The sequence below is a fragment of the Panthera onca genome, chromosome C2 (genome assembly GCF_046562875.1).
Source record: "Panthera onca isolate mPanOnc1 chromosome C2, mPanOnc1 haplotype 2, whole genome shotgun sequence".
Taxonomy (NCBI): domain Eukaryota; kingdom Metazoa; phylum Chordata; class Mammalia; order Carnivora; family Felidae; genus Panthera; species Panthera onca.
Window position 1 is genome coordinate 142,567,023 of NC_138347.1, and position 13,880 is coordinate 142,580,902.

The 13,880-nt window shown below is 43.3% G+C and overlaps 1 long non-coding RNA gene across 3 annotated transcripts in view; it reads left to right on the forward strand.

Moving 5' to 3' along the window:
• Window positions 1–13,880, forward strand: part of LOC132683015 (uncharacterized) — a 261,651-nt gene that overhangs the window by 221,397 nt on the left and 26,374 nt on the right. For 2 of the 3 annotated variants that reach the window (XR_009612003.2, XR_009612002.2), the window contains one exon: window positions 8,361–8,492. This is a non-coding gene — a long non-coding RNA (uncharacterized LOC132683015). Of the gene's footprint in view, window positions 1–8,360; window positions 8,493–9,307; window positions 9,629–13,880 lie in introns of those variants that run through there. The other variant, XR_013557791.2, reaches the window with a different exon arrangement.

Consider the following 13,880-nt stretch of genomic DNA (forward strand, 5'->3'; position numbering starts at 1 on the left):
ATTACAAGCAGAAGGTTGTATGCCTCCATCAAATACAATGACAAACAGCTTTGAACCCTTAATTGTGTTATGTGAGATTTATGCTGTTTATAAAAACAGTCCTGGTAGAGTTTCAACTGTGGTCAATTTAAGGAGCATGTCTTTCTCTGGGGTCGTCTCAGGGTTTCTTACATCCTTAGCTTACCTAAGGATTCCCAAACATGTGCTTTCCAAAAAAATTCTCCTTGTCCCAATTCCTGCATTAATTTAACTTAGCCCTTATTAAATACAGTACAAGGAGTTGTCATTTCAAAGCAAGAAAGCAGAAGACAAATTCTTACTCCTTAACAAAAAGAAAAGCAACAAGAATAACCAACACAATATCAAAGACAATGCTGGTGTGAAATCAAAGGGTAGGAAAGGAATGGCTGGTAAAGGGCAAAGTCAGGTTATTTTCTGAACTCAGTCTCTGTCTCCTGTGCCTGTCAGAGAATTATCCAGTAGTGATCATGAATGTAGTGGTCGTAAATCTCTTTCACGTATGAAGAATCATTTGTGACAACCTTGAAACTAAGATCTAGATGAACCAAGAAATATGTAATCAACCCTTTGACCCCTGTGCTATCGTCCTTCCTGACTCCTTTAGCAACTGAATCCCTTAGCACATTCTCCCCCATTTGCTCAGCCAGCTCTCTGGCCATGAGGGGAATCTTGTGCACGTAAGGTCCTGCCTGTCTGGACATGCCCCCTGCCTTTATCTAGGTATGGCAGTGTTAGCATCAGACATGAGAGGCTCACGCATTTATTATATAAACTAGTGTATTCTGTGTTGCATTCCAGCAGTGGTTCACTTATATAAGTATCCTCGGCACGTAGCATAGAGTCTTACCCATAGGGAGTGCTCAATATATGTTTGTTAAAGAAGTTGATTGCTTAGAAATTTCCTAAGATGAGGTCTGTAACAGAACAGAAAACCCTGAGGACTAAGCTTAGAGTTGAATATACACATGAAAGATGAGGGTGATCACCCATGAAACCAAGCTACGTAATCAGATGCTAAAAATTCCAAGCATGCGTAATGAAGATATGCACAAGGCCCCTAAAGAATCATAGCTTTGTCTGGGTCCCTTTAACTAGGGATTGTTTAACTAGAATCCCTTTAACTAGTGGATTATATTCACTTGGTGGGCAAATGGCATTTGACCCCCTGAAATATATGTGTATATAACGATTGTTAGCATCACATTAAACAATTACACGACCAATACCGTATCAGGTACGGCATGATTGCCACATCCCTGGCATGCTCTTCTTGTGGGATGCGTGGAGGTGTTACTCAGACAGCAACACTATATTGGCCAAAGTTAGGAGCGATCCTGGGCATGGGGGATACTGCTCTGTTGGACGTGGCCACAGACCAAGGAGGGAGACCCCAGTTTTTTCCTTAGTTAACAAATAAAAAAGGTGGCCAGGAGCTTACCGCGAGTGGTAGAGAGACAAATCCTCTGTAAAGATTACCTGAAAAAGAATGTGATGTGCTTGCAGACACAGAGGCCAAGGATTATTTTCAAATAGTAAGCAAAGACCCTAAAATAATACAATAGCCACCATGAACTCCTACTTTGTGCCAAACGTTACATGTGCCTCTTAAGTAAATCTCAGCACAATGCTATCAAATGGGTGTGCCCACAGATCAGAGATAAGAAAATAGATGTGAAATGAGCTCCAGGTCACAAAATTGCAAGAGGCAAAAACAAAGATTCCAAACTAGGTTTGTGTGACTCTACAAGTCTGAAGTCTTTGCAGTTCACTGCCATGTAATGCCTTCATAGAGAAGAGAGCAGGACAAGGCTTTACTTGATATGTCAAAGAGCATTAGCAAACTTGCAAAATAGAAGAATCCAAACGAGGCAATTATCACAGTAGAAGTTCAGAGTTGTTAACAGGTCCCTAATAAAGGAGAAACCTGGGCTTGTCTTAGAATCCACTGAATGTCCGTCCTTATGCTTATAACTTTTATCCTCTTAGGAATGCATGCATTTAAAGAATCTCTTCCAAGTCTTATCACAGATATTGATCTTGGTCAACACTGGGGATCCAAGATTCTAGTCTTCAGAGTGGGCCAAACCCTTCGATGGGCAGCCATTGATCCGGACTGCTGTCAGCACAAGCCCTGTCCCTCCACAGACTTCAGATGCCCTCAGCAAACAAATTTGCTGTCCTCAAAGAACTTCCATTTAATGAATAACTGCCTTAAATTTATGAGAACAGCCCAGACTCCTCACATTTCCAGGTGAATTCCTGCAGCTTGTTGTCACATAATGAGATTAAAATTTGGGGAAATTTGGGGCACGTGGGTGGCTCAGTCGGTTAAGTGTCTGACTTTGGCTCAGGTCATGATCTCATGGTTCGTGAATTCGAGCCCAGCATCGGGCTCTATGCTGATAGCTCAGAGCCTGGAGCCTGCTTTGGATTTTGTGTTTCCCTCTCTCTCTGCCCCTCCCCTGCTCATGCTCTGTCTCTCTCTCTCTCAAAAATAAACATTAAAAAAAAATTAAAAAGCTAAAAGTTTATAAAGGACAGTTGCTGGATTTCTCATATTCCACATAACATGTCGTCTGAGATTGATGTGACTTTATAGTCTGTAGAGAAATGCTCAGTAAGATTTATGAAAGGGATTAGCATTGAAACAAACAAAAACAGCACCTGTGGTCGTGTCAGGGAGACCACAATTTCTACGCGTTATCAGAGGTCATAATTCTGTTTCTGGATGTAAAATGCTCACCAGCTAGGGCAAGAGGAAATCTCCTCCAGATGCTACCAGGGCAAGATATTACAAGTCTCCCTTCTCTGTCCTCAACCTGGTGTTGGCAGGCGATCCCACTCCATGACCCATAATTCAGTATCTGTGAGCAGCACAAAATAGAAAGTGTCTGTCATCCAGCTGGAGGGAGCTGTTCCAAGTCTGAATTTACTGGAGGGGATCTTTAGAAAGGGCAAGAAGGAAAGCAAAGGTACACAAACAGGGCCAGGCAGGGGGAAAGATTAAATATTGCTATTTGAATGCATAAATCTCTTCATGTTTAATAAGTACTCACAGATCTAGGAAAGAAAGTTTCAGAGAAAATATAGTTATAAGTAGTACCCTAACTGAGCAGCTCATACCCTGAGGCCATCACTGGGGCTCTGTATTTACACTGGCACAGGAGCCCTTGCTTTGGTTTCTGATTTGGTATCTTAGTGTTTCCAGATTTAGGCCACTAACTTACACTGTTTTACCTGCCCAGTACCTACTATAACCCCTTAGGGTGTCATCATGTTGAGTTTCTTTCGGTAACCATATGCCTCCCAAGGTAAATCCAGGTACTTGGGGTGGGACTGGCCTATTCCTTGCTCCCTGATCTAGGAGTGGCACAAGACTCAGACCCAACCACTTGGCATGTTCCACAACTCCTAAATTTCCTAACTCTGATTAGTTACAGATGGACATGTGACCTAATTGGTCCAAAAAGCATCAACTGGGAGCATCTTTTTTTTTTTTTTTTTTCCTTTCTAGAACTATTGAGAAAGAGAAGCTCTCTTCCTATCAGGGTTGGTTTCTAAGCTGGTAAGATGTAGAACTGGAGGGGTGAGCACTTTGCCATCAGGAAAGAGGAGTCCAGCAATGGAGAGGAAGGGAGTTCTTTTTTTTTTTTTCTTTTTTTTAAAAAAATGTTTATTTATTTTTGAGAGAGCATGAGAGGTGGAGTGGCAGAAAGAGAAGGAGTCACAGAATCCAAAGCAGGCTCCAGGCTCTGAGCTGTCAGCACAGAGCCTGATGCGGGGCTCAAACTCACGGACTGCGAGATCATGACCTGAACTGAAGTCGGACGCTTAACTGACTGAGCCACCCAGGTGCCCCCCTTTTTTAAAATTTTTAAATTTTTTTTAGTGTTTATTTATTTTTGAGAGGGAGACAGAGACAGAGAGAGAGAGAGACAGAGCGTGAGAGGCGGAGGGGCAGAGAGAGAAGGGAGAGGAACAGAGTTCTGATGATAGTGTTTGAGCTCCTAGATCCCGCTATACCTGAAGTTAGCTATCTCTGCACTTTTAGGTACTCTTCGAATAGGTTATCTTTTATTGCTTAAGCCACTTTGGGTTAGGCCACTTTCAACTAATAGGTAGGATACTAATATACTTCTCAAGTCTTTTCTGGAGACAAGAGTTTGTCCCCAAACTTTAACCACCTTGCGGAAGTTCATACTGTCAAACCTCTCTGAGGATCTCCCTAGATATTCTACCCTGTTCCTTTATATCCAGCGGTTCTCAACTGAGGGTGAGTTTGCCCCCTAAGGGACATTTGACAATATCTGGAGACATTTTTGATTTTCATTTCTGATTGGTGTAGGTGGGCACAGTCCGGGGGTTCTACGAAACATCCTACAACACACAGGAGAGCCTCCTACAACAAAGGGTTATCCAGCCAAATGTTAAGAGCGACTATGATATGGTGATTTATGATAAGAAATATATACTTGGTCTTCCTCCCACTTCCCAGCACAGAGCTCTTAGAATTCCCTAAGTGCTAAGAGCAGGCAAGGTGTCTTTGTTATGTTAATGAGGCCACTTTTGGAAAGCCCCTACTTAGGTAACTTAAGAATGGGGGCTGGTTACTAGTGAAACCATCCATGTGTTTGGAAGGTTGGAACTTTCAGCCCCATCTCTGACCTCAAGGGAGAGGAGAGAGGCTGGAGACTGAGTTCACTCACCAATGGCCAATGATTTGATCAATGCCTGCCTACTTAAGGAGGGCTCCATAAAAACCCCAAAGATTGGGTTTGGAGAACTTCCTTGGCAAATGTGGAGATGTAGGGAGAGTTTCGCCTCAGAAAGCATGAAGCCCCATGTCCCGTCCTACATACCTCGTCCCATGAATTTCTTCATTTGCCTCTTCTTTGTTTTTTCCTTTTATAACAAACAAGTAATCTTGTAAGTAAACTATTTTCCTAAGTTCTGTGAGCCACTCTAGCAAAGCAATCAAACCTGAGGAGAGGGTCATGGTAACCTCTGATCTGTGGTCCTTTGCTCAGAAGCACAGGTGATAGCCTGAACTTGAAACTAGCGTCTCAAGTGGGGCGGGGCAATCCTGTAGGACCAAGACTTTAACCTGTGGGATTTGATGCTGTCTCTAGGACAGTGTCAGAATTGAGTTCAGTTGTAGGACAGCCAGCTGGTATCACAGAACTGCTTGGGGTGGGGGATAAAAACCCACGTCCTGCATCAGCAGTCTCAGAGGTAGTGTTATTGTATTCAGACACTCTTGTGTATAATGTAAGTGAAAACAGTGATGTGTTCCCTGCCCTGATAAACTCTGCTTTAGATATTATAATCTATTATAATATCTGCCATTCATTAATTCTTTGTTCAAAACACATTCATTACGGGCCCTGAGCTGAGCATCGCACAGATGTCAGGGACGCAGCACGCTCAGGGCCCAGTCCTTGGGGTCAGAGGGCTTACAGAAGTAGGGGACCCCACTGGCCTTGTCCTCTGGCTGTTTGCCTCAGTTAACCTCCCAGAATCTCAGATCCACCCTGGGACTCTGTATAGTCTCGCGGTGTTGGACACCCTGAACGTGGTCCTCTTGAATCAGATCATGACGAGTAACATTCATCATCCCAAACATATTTTTAGCACAGCAATGTATCACTTGTAATGACAGCAGAGAATATTCTCAGATTTTACGTGATCTAAAAGAATTTGAACTCTTTCGGTCTTCCTTTTTTAGTGTTTTCTTGTTGTTGTTTTGGCTTTCAAGGGAAATCTTTCTCTGGAGAAGCAGCAGACCATAATTATGTCTTTTTGGCTCCGTGATGTGTTGAGTAATGGATGTTGGTTGAACAGAGACCATTTACAAATATAGAGGAAACGAATGCAAATTTGCGGTTCTGTCTAGAGCACTTGCAGTATATAATTTTGGAAAGCTGCTCGCTAATGTCTGGTAGATAATCCTCAAGGTGTCTCTTTAACCTTATTATGCTAGTAGTATATTTCAGAGCTCAGAAATTTGATCCAAATTCAGTGAGGGACGAATCACAGGCATGAATGTTCTTTTCCTAGGGGAACCAAGTGGACAATAGGTTGCTGTGGAATGCTTTCTGACTGCTATTTTGAAATCTGGTCGTGTATTTTTAGCCTGCAAAACCTCTGTTCTGACACGTTTCCTCATGGGGACACGCGGCGGCTTCTAGAAGGGAAGCCCCAGCCCAGCACTGTGTTCTCGTCATGTAACAGCAGGCCGCGCAGGCAGGCCAGGAAAGCCCTTTTGAATTCTAGCAGTGATAATCCTGGAGTTTACATGGCCACACACTCCAGCCTTGCAAAGTTATTTTTTAACATAAAACAAAGGTGCCCTGGGGTCAGGCTAGCTGCTAAGAAAGTGCAAGCAGTAGAGGTTGAGGTAACCCGGGAGTAAAAGACGTGATCTAATAAAGGCGAGTCAGAGAATCGCCCCTGTAGAGCAACATGTTTATGTAATTCACAACCGGAGGTTCTGGAGGGACAACCCCTCTGGGTTTCCCAATTTGTCATCTTTAAGTGGCCCTACAGTACCTGATGAAGCCAGAGACATAGCTCAGCCTTCCGTGATTTCTGCAGAGTGGCAGGGAGGTAGGGACAAGGGTCTTCACAGGCTTTTGGCTGGATCATTTGTTATGAGTAGAATTAGGATGTCTTATTGCTTTGACCATTTATGTACTCCAAATGGTCCAAATTAAAAATACCTTCCTCTTTCCTCTCTTTCCTTTTATATTGTGCTAAGGTACAGCAGATGATTAAAATGGAGTCCAGTTTTCTCCTCTTGAGCTGGGGACACTGATGAAGATGTCTAAGTTATAAAAGACACACAAGTAATGACTAAAATATATTTCACATTTCCTGTCTACCAAACATTAAGCTGTGTGGTACATTATCTAATCTTAGCAAAGAAGACGCATTATTAGTTTAATTTTGTTGATGCAAATACCATAAGAGTTATTCAACACTGCATCTATCCTAGAATTGTGCCTCTGTTGCACAGGGTGTCCAATGAATATTTGTTGAATAATGTATAAAAGAAATGAAATAACTCTGGGCGAAAAGATGGAGTAAGTTTTCGTGTCACTTCTTGTGATGGTAGAATTCCTTGTTGCAGGAACCTTCGGACTAGATGATATATTGACAAAATAATTTGTTGGCCGTAAAGAACAGGCAGTCGCCAAGTCCGTTCTTTTTCAGAGAAGTCATAAAGAGACAAAATCCTGAGTGGAAAGAGGGCATAGGGACATGAATCCCAAACTGATGCCTTCTTTCCCCTTGAGACAGGGGCCTTCTATAGCAGTGGAGGAGAGCCTGAGAAGCTGAGAAGAGCTTTCAGAAAACGTCCAGGGCTGAGGTACAAACAGCAGAGCTTGCTTTTCACGCAAAGGCCCTTGTAGACACCCAGAGGAGGGTGAGGCCCTGTGCACCTGATTCAAATCTCAGGTTCACCACTTTCTAGCTGGGCATGTTAGCCACACTTTTTTTTTTTCTTTTTGGTGTCATTGATAAACTTCTGCTGATGCATCATCATCAGTGTACCCCTTGAATTAACGCAAAGTGAACATACCATTTAACCACTATCCAGATCAAGAAATAGAACCCCAGAAACCTTCCTCATTGCCCTCTTTTCCCAATAACCACGATCCTGACCTCTGATGCCATTGGACCTATTTTGCCTGTTTTGTTTGTTTGTTTTTAGCTTTATGTAAATATCTAGCTTAAAAAAATTTTTTTTTAATGTTTATTTTTGAAAGAGGGAGAAACAGAGTGCAAGTGGGGGAGGGGCCGAGAGAGAGGGAGACACAGAATCCGAAGCAGGCTCCCGGCTTTGAGCTGTAAGCACAGAGCCCGATGCGGGGCTCGAACTCACAAACCGTGAGATCATGACCTGAGCCAGTCGGATGCTTAGGATGCTTAACCAACTGAGCCACTCAGGCATCCCTCTGGCTTTTTTTTTTTTTTTTCATTAGCTTAATGTCTAAAGGACTCATCTATCTTGCTGCATGTGGCCATATTTCTTTCAGTTTCTGTTGCTGTGTATAATACTATTTTTAGCCCAACATAGGGTTGGTTTTGGTATGTTTTTCACACGCACTTGAATGTATTCTCTGCAGGCGTTGGGTGTGGGATTCTGCATATGGCACTCAGGTTACGTACCACCTCACAGTATTTATATAAACTTTGTTGTGTTGTCCAACTTTTCTCTATCTTGACTGATTTTCATTCTTTTCCCTATCAAGTACTGATAATCGTGTGCTAAAATCTCTCATTATGAGATAGAAGGGACATTAGAAATCACCTAGTTTAATTTTTTAATTTTACAGATTACAAACTGAGGCCAAGAGAAGGAAACAAATGGACTATATATACAGTGACAGAATAAATACCATGTGCCAGCAGTGACCTAGGACCTTTACACGCATGATCCCATTACGTCCTTGCAAGAAGCCTGTAAGGTAGGTAAATGCCATGACATTTTACAGTGAGGTTGTCACTTGCTGTCTCTCTGGAGGCTAAAATGTACCATGTTATACCCTAAGGCTCAGCACCTTGCCCACGGATTCAGAGAACCTTGGACTGACTGCCAGTTGTTCTGTGGGCACAAATTCAGGCTGCTGCTCAGTGTTTCAGGAGCTAGGGCATTAAGATTAAAAGGAATAAAGGCATGGCCATTTTTCCAAAGAAATTCGCAAGTAAATGGTGAAACCAACATGTAAGTAAGTGCACAGTTATAACACAGACTCAAAGGAAAGCCTCTCATGTCCTATAAGTGACTTTGGGTTTTATTTAGAAGGCATTGGGAAACCCATAAAGAATTTTCACCAGGGATGGAGGCTGAGCATTGATTCCAACAAAAGCCGGTAGCGGCCTGAACTGTGATTGTGGCAGTGGGGATTGCAATCAGAGTGTCGATTCAAAAGGGTAATAGAAAGTCGTCCTGTGAATAAGAGGAACAATACCTTTTTTGGCTTGGGAACCTGTAGTTGCCAGTGTAGATGTATACTCTGGAGAGGCATTTGTTAGTGCTGGAAAATCAGTGCAGATTAAAGCAATTCAAATAGTACCTTTGCAGAATCACAGTAACCCTAATTTCCCAGGGCCGTTCTCCTTGCTGGAGGTGGGAAGGGGAGCTTCCCTGAGGTAGCACAACGGCCCAGGAGACCTTGGAAAAGCAACTGAGCGGAGAGTAAATTTGAGAATGAAGAATAGGGTTTGTAAATGGGGGGATCCTTCTCATCCCTGGTCACACCATTTCCCCCCAAAATTTCAGGTAGTTTGAGAAGCCTGCTTCATGATCTAGATGTGGCTACTGATTCCTGTCCAGTAAGTGCACGACCGTCCGTGGTTCTCATCTTCTTTGTCAGTGCCTGGTCAACTTGGGGGCTGTCTAGACACTCCTGTGTTACTGCAAGAGGGCGTTTCTGAATAGAGCTCAAGGACCGGGCAGTCACATGTGAGCTCTCTTTCATTTTACCTGCAGCAGGACTGGATGCCACAGCCTTTCTGGCTTCAGAGTGAATCTCCTTTGGGAGCAGTAGACCTTTGTCCATCTAGTAACTGGCACACATTTTGGCTCACACCCCAGGATATTTCACCTAGCCTGTACCCAAAATTCAGTTTTCCAGTTGTCCTTGAAGAGTTGTCTCTGTCTCTTGTTTTAAATTTTCTTTTCTTTTAACCCATCCAAATAGGGATTGAAAACAAAACATTCTGTTTTTTTTTTTCTCTGTTAAACAGCATGAATAAAAATCGTGATTTTTTTTTTTTTGGATGATTTAAGATTATCACCATGATCATGAGTTCTTGGACTTGCCCTGATAGTTCAATGCTACTGCTGCCTGTAAAGTGTTTCCTATTACACAAAATGCCTCCAGTTTATTGCATTTTAATATGAGTAGCTTTGTCTCCTGGATTTACAATTAAGTCTTAATAATAGTAGTTCATCTCTGACTTCTAGACTGATGCCGTGTTGAATCCAACAGAACCAAGTTTCTACACCTTTCTAACTAGTGCATGGGGTGCCGCATCACTAGCTGTTGGCCATATCATTTTCCTAGATGATTATATTTGCTGAAACATTGAACCTGTCTTAGTAAATTTGAGGATAAATAGTAACAGAGAGTAGCAGGTGACCTTTCAAAAGAAAAGATACGTTTCTGGAGGCTTTCTTTGCCTGGGCTTAGAGTAAATTCTCTCTCCTTGGTTAATCATCCTCTCTAATTTATCTTTCAGATTTTCAGGATTGTCCCAAAATTATGCTTCACTCTTGGAATATTTGATATTCAGAACCCCCAAATTGTAAGTCTTTTGGTGTGAGCTATGTACCAAGAACCTTAAAAATCTATAAGGGATCTTTTCCTGCCTTCCTTACTCTGTCTAACCCCCGAATTTAGTGAAAGAAGTAACTTATTTTCAATGACTGAAAGAATTGTTTTCTCAGTGGAGGAGGTATTTTACCTTGCACACTCTGAATTAGATGATCCACAAAACCCACAACCTAATTGCCCTTTTAACAGGGGGGTATTCCGAGGTCCCAAGAAAGGAAAAGAATCCCAGGATGGCAAAGCTGAGATTGTGAGCAAAGCCACTGTGCCAGGGTGCCAAGGTCCAAGAAGCCACAGGCAGGATGTGTGTGGGCGAGGGGTTGGCAGAGACTTGCCAGACATGAAGGGTACAGAGGCACGTGTGAAAGTCTGTAACCAGAAGAGACAAAGCAACAGAGGTAGGAAACAGATGAAATAGATGAGGCAAAGGGAAGGGTCCCAAATGGTCCCATTTTAGACGCCATACTGCTGCCCAGCCTTCCCATTGGTGATCAAGGACTTCTTCCCCCAGTCCCTCAGCGGTCTGTCCTCTTCAGTGACTAACAGGGGCAGGAGTGTGAAGGCTCTGTCCACTTGCCCCAAGTGAGAACAACTCTCAGGGGCTCTTCCAGTTCCTGAGTTCCCACCAGGTTGAATTGACTGAGCCCTTTGCTGGGACTGCATCACAGCCCAGCCTCTCCCATTGTCCAATCTTGTTCCTTCCTTCCCCTTCCACAGGTGCTGATTCCAAAAGCATTCTGTAATAAACACCCCACAGGCTAGTGTTTGTCTCAGAGACTGCTTTCCAGGGAAGTTAATCAGAAGGAGTCATCTAAAGTCCCCTTTTGTGTTTGAAGTTTGTCTTCATAAACTGTTTGGGCTGAGATATGAGGATGATCACAAGTTTAAAGCTTAAACAGCAAAGGAGAAGCTCAAGGTATGATGGTATTTCAGTCCTTGTATGGCCTACAGTGTTGAACAAATATAAAAAGATCATCTAGGGGCGCCTGGGCGGCTCGGTCAGTTGAGTGTCTGACTTCCGCTCAGGTCATGATCTCGCAGTTTGTGGGTTTGAGCCCCGCGTCGGGCTCTGCGCTGACAGCTCAGATCCTGGAGCCTGCTTTGGATTCTGTGTCTCCTTCTCTTTCTGCCCCTCCGCCACTTGTGCTCTCTCTCTGTCTCTCAAAAATAAATAAATGTAAAAAAAAAAAAATTGAAAAAAAAAGATCATCTACACAGGAAGACTCAAGTGTCTATGACCTTAAAGTCACCCAGACAAAGGCCCTGACATTTCCTAGTTTAGATCACACCTAACCTCAGAAGAGATAAGAAATGGACTTCTGCGAGGCGGCCAGTTGAATCTTCAAGCTAAGGACTTGAACAGAAATTGGTTCAGAGAGTGAACTGAGGACTATATAATGAGAATGAGGAATCTGTTAGAAGGAGGGAGGTACAAATAGACAAATGAGTGGTGTTAGGCTCCTTCTGGATGCTGGAGTCCACTAGGGCAGGAACTGTTTTTTCTTTTTTGATGTTTATTTACTTTTGGAAGACAGAGTGCATGCAGGGGAGGGGCAGAGAGAGAGGGAGACACAGAATCTGAAGCAGCTCCAGGTTCCAGCTGTCAGCACAGAGCCCGACGTGGGGCTTGAACTTGCGAACCCAAGATCATGACCTTCAAACTCATGAACTGCGAGATCATGACCTGAGCCGAAGTTGGATGCTCAACTGACTGAGCCACCCAGGCGCCTCAGGCAGGAACTGTTATTTAAAGGAGTTAAAGCAGGAAAAATTCCATATGGCCCCTGAAACTTGGAAATGAAAGTCACTAATCAGAAAGAGTGAGGTCATTAGCACCTAGGATGTCTATAGAACGAGGAACTTCACCTGTGGCTTCCTGCTGAAGAGCAGGCAGATGCAGCTGGCATCCCAACGGGCCTGGGAAGAGCCTCGTCAGGCCAAGGCAGAGGCCGTGTCCTCCATTACCGCCTCTCCTCGACACATCTACAGAGCCCAGCTCTCCAACTTCAAAGTGCATAGGTGGAACTGACCATGCCGTTTTGGCCCATAACTCTTTATAGCATTTACAGCTGTGTTTTATGAAATGGCGTATAGTGAGATGGGCACAGTATATTTCTTTTCTTGGTTCCTTCACAGCAGACTACAGAGCTCTGGACATTAACTTGGTGCACTTGCAAATTACTTCTGGGTATTATGTAGTCAGGTCCTGCCCTTGTGCCCATAAGACATTTTTTTTCCTCCTTAAATTCAGCTTATTTCCATGGATATGTACAGTTAGATTCAGGATTAATTTAGAATAGGTCAAATGTCTAAAAGTGTTAGTGTTGAAAGCTAGGATGATGATTTTACCCAGTGGACTCAAGCTTTTTGGTACATGACAGATACCAAATTTTAGGATGTTTTGCTAGCACAAAATTCAAAACGACACTAGCCAAGACAGGAATAATTGTAACACAGTCTACATCCACAGTAGAGCAGAATCTTACAGCATCTATAAAAACGTCCACACTATTCATTTTGCCCTCCTTTAGCATCAGGCTTTTGTTAAATGGAACCACTTGATTCCCTGATGTCAGACTCTTATATTTGGAGGGCCAAGCCTCCATGTTCCAGGAGACATACAGTCTTCCAGCCTGACATTCCCCTTGACCCCTGCCCGTGGCTCCAACACCACCACAATTGTGTGTATACCCAGAAGAAGTAAAAGTGCCTTGCTTGATGCCTGATCAGCCCCTTGTTTTTTGTTTTTCCACTGAGTATTATATACTGGAGTGAGATTCATTTGAATACATGTAACACAGTCTTATTTTAAAAAATAACTTCATGCATGGGTGCCTAGGTGGCTCAGGTGGTTGGGTATCCCACCTCGGCTCAGGTCATGATCTCACAGTCTGTGAGTTCAGGCCCTGCGTCAGGCCCTGCTGACAGCTCAGAGTCTGGAGCCTGCTTCAGATTCTATGTTTCCCTCTCTCTCTGCCCCTCCCCCACTCACGCTCTGTCTCTCTCCCTCTCTCAAAAATAAACATTAAAAAAATTAAAAAAATAACCTCATGCTACTGGATTTTATGAAGCTGCCATGATTTATTTAATCAGACCCCAAATTATGAACATCTAGGTTGTTTTCACCCTTTGCCATGGCAGGCGATCCTGCAAGGGATGTTGGTATATTAATTTATAGCCTATAAGCTACCTATAAATATAAATATAACATCTGGATTTCCCCAAGTTCTGTAAAGTTCTCCTGGCTCTGAAACACACAGCTTCATAGGTAAGTGAAGAGAAGCTAGCTCAGTGGACCTAGGAGGGGTTAGGCCCCCATTCCCATGGCTGCCGCTGTAACCATGTTTATTTTTCATCAGTGCATCACTATTTGGCATTTCCTTTGACACATCATACTGCTTCACAGCTTCCTGCTTGCCGCCAGCGAGTGCTTTTCTGCACTGAGCACCTAACGTATTTCTACTCATCTTTGAAAACCTATTCGCACATCATCAGCCCTATGCATGCACCTTCTCTCTG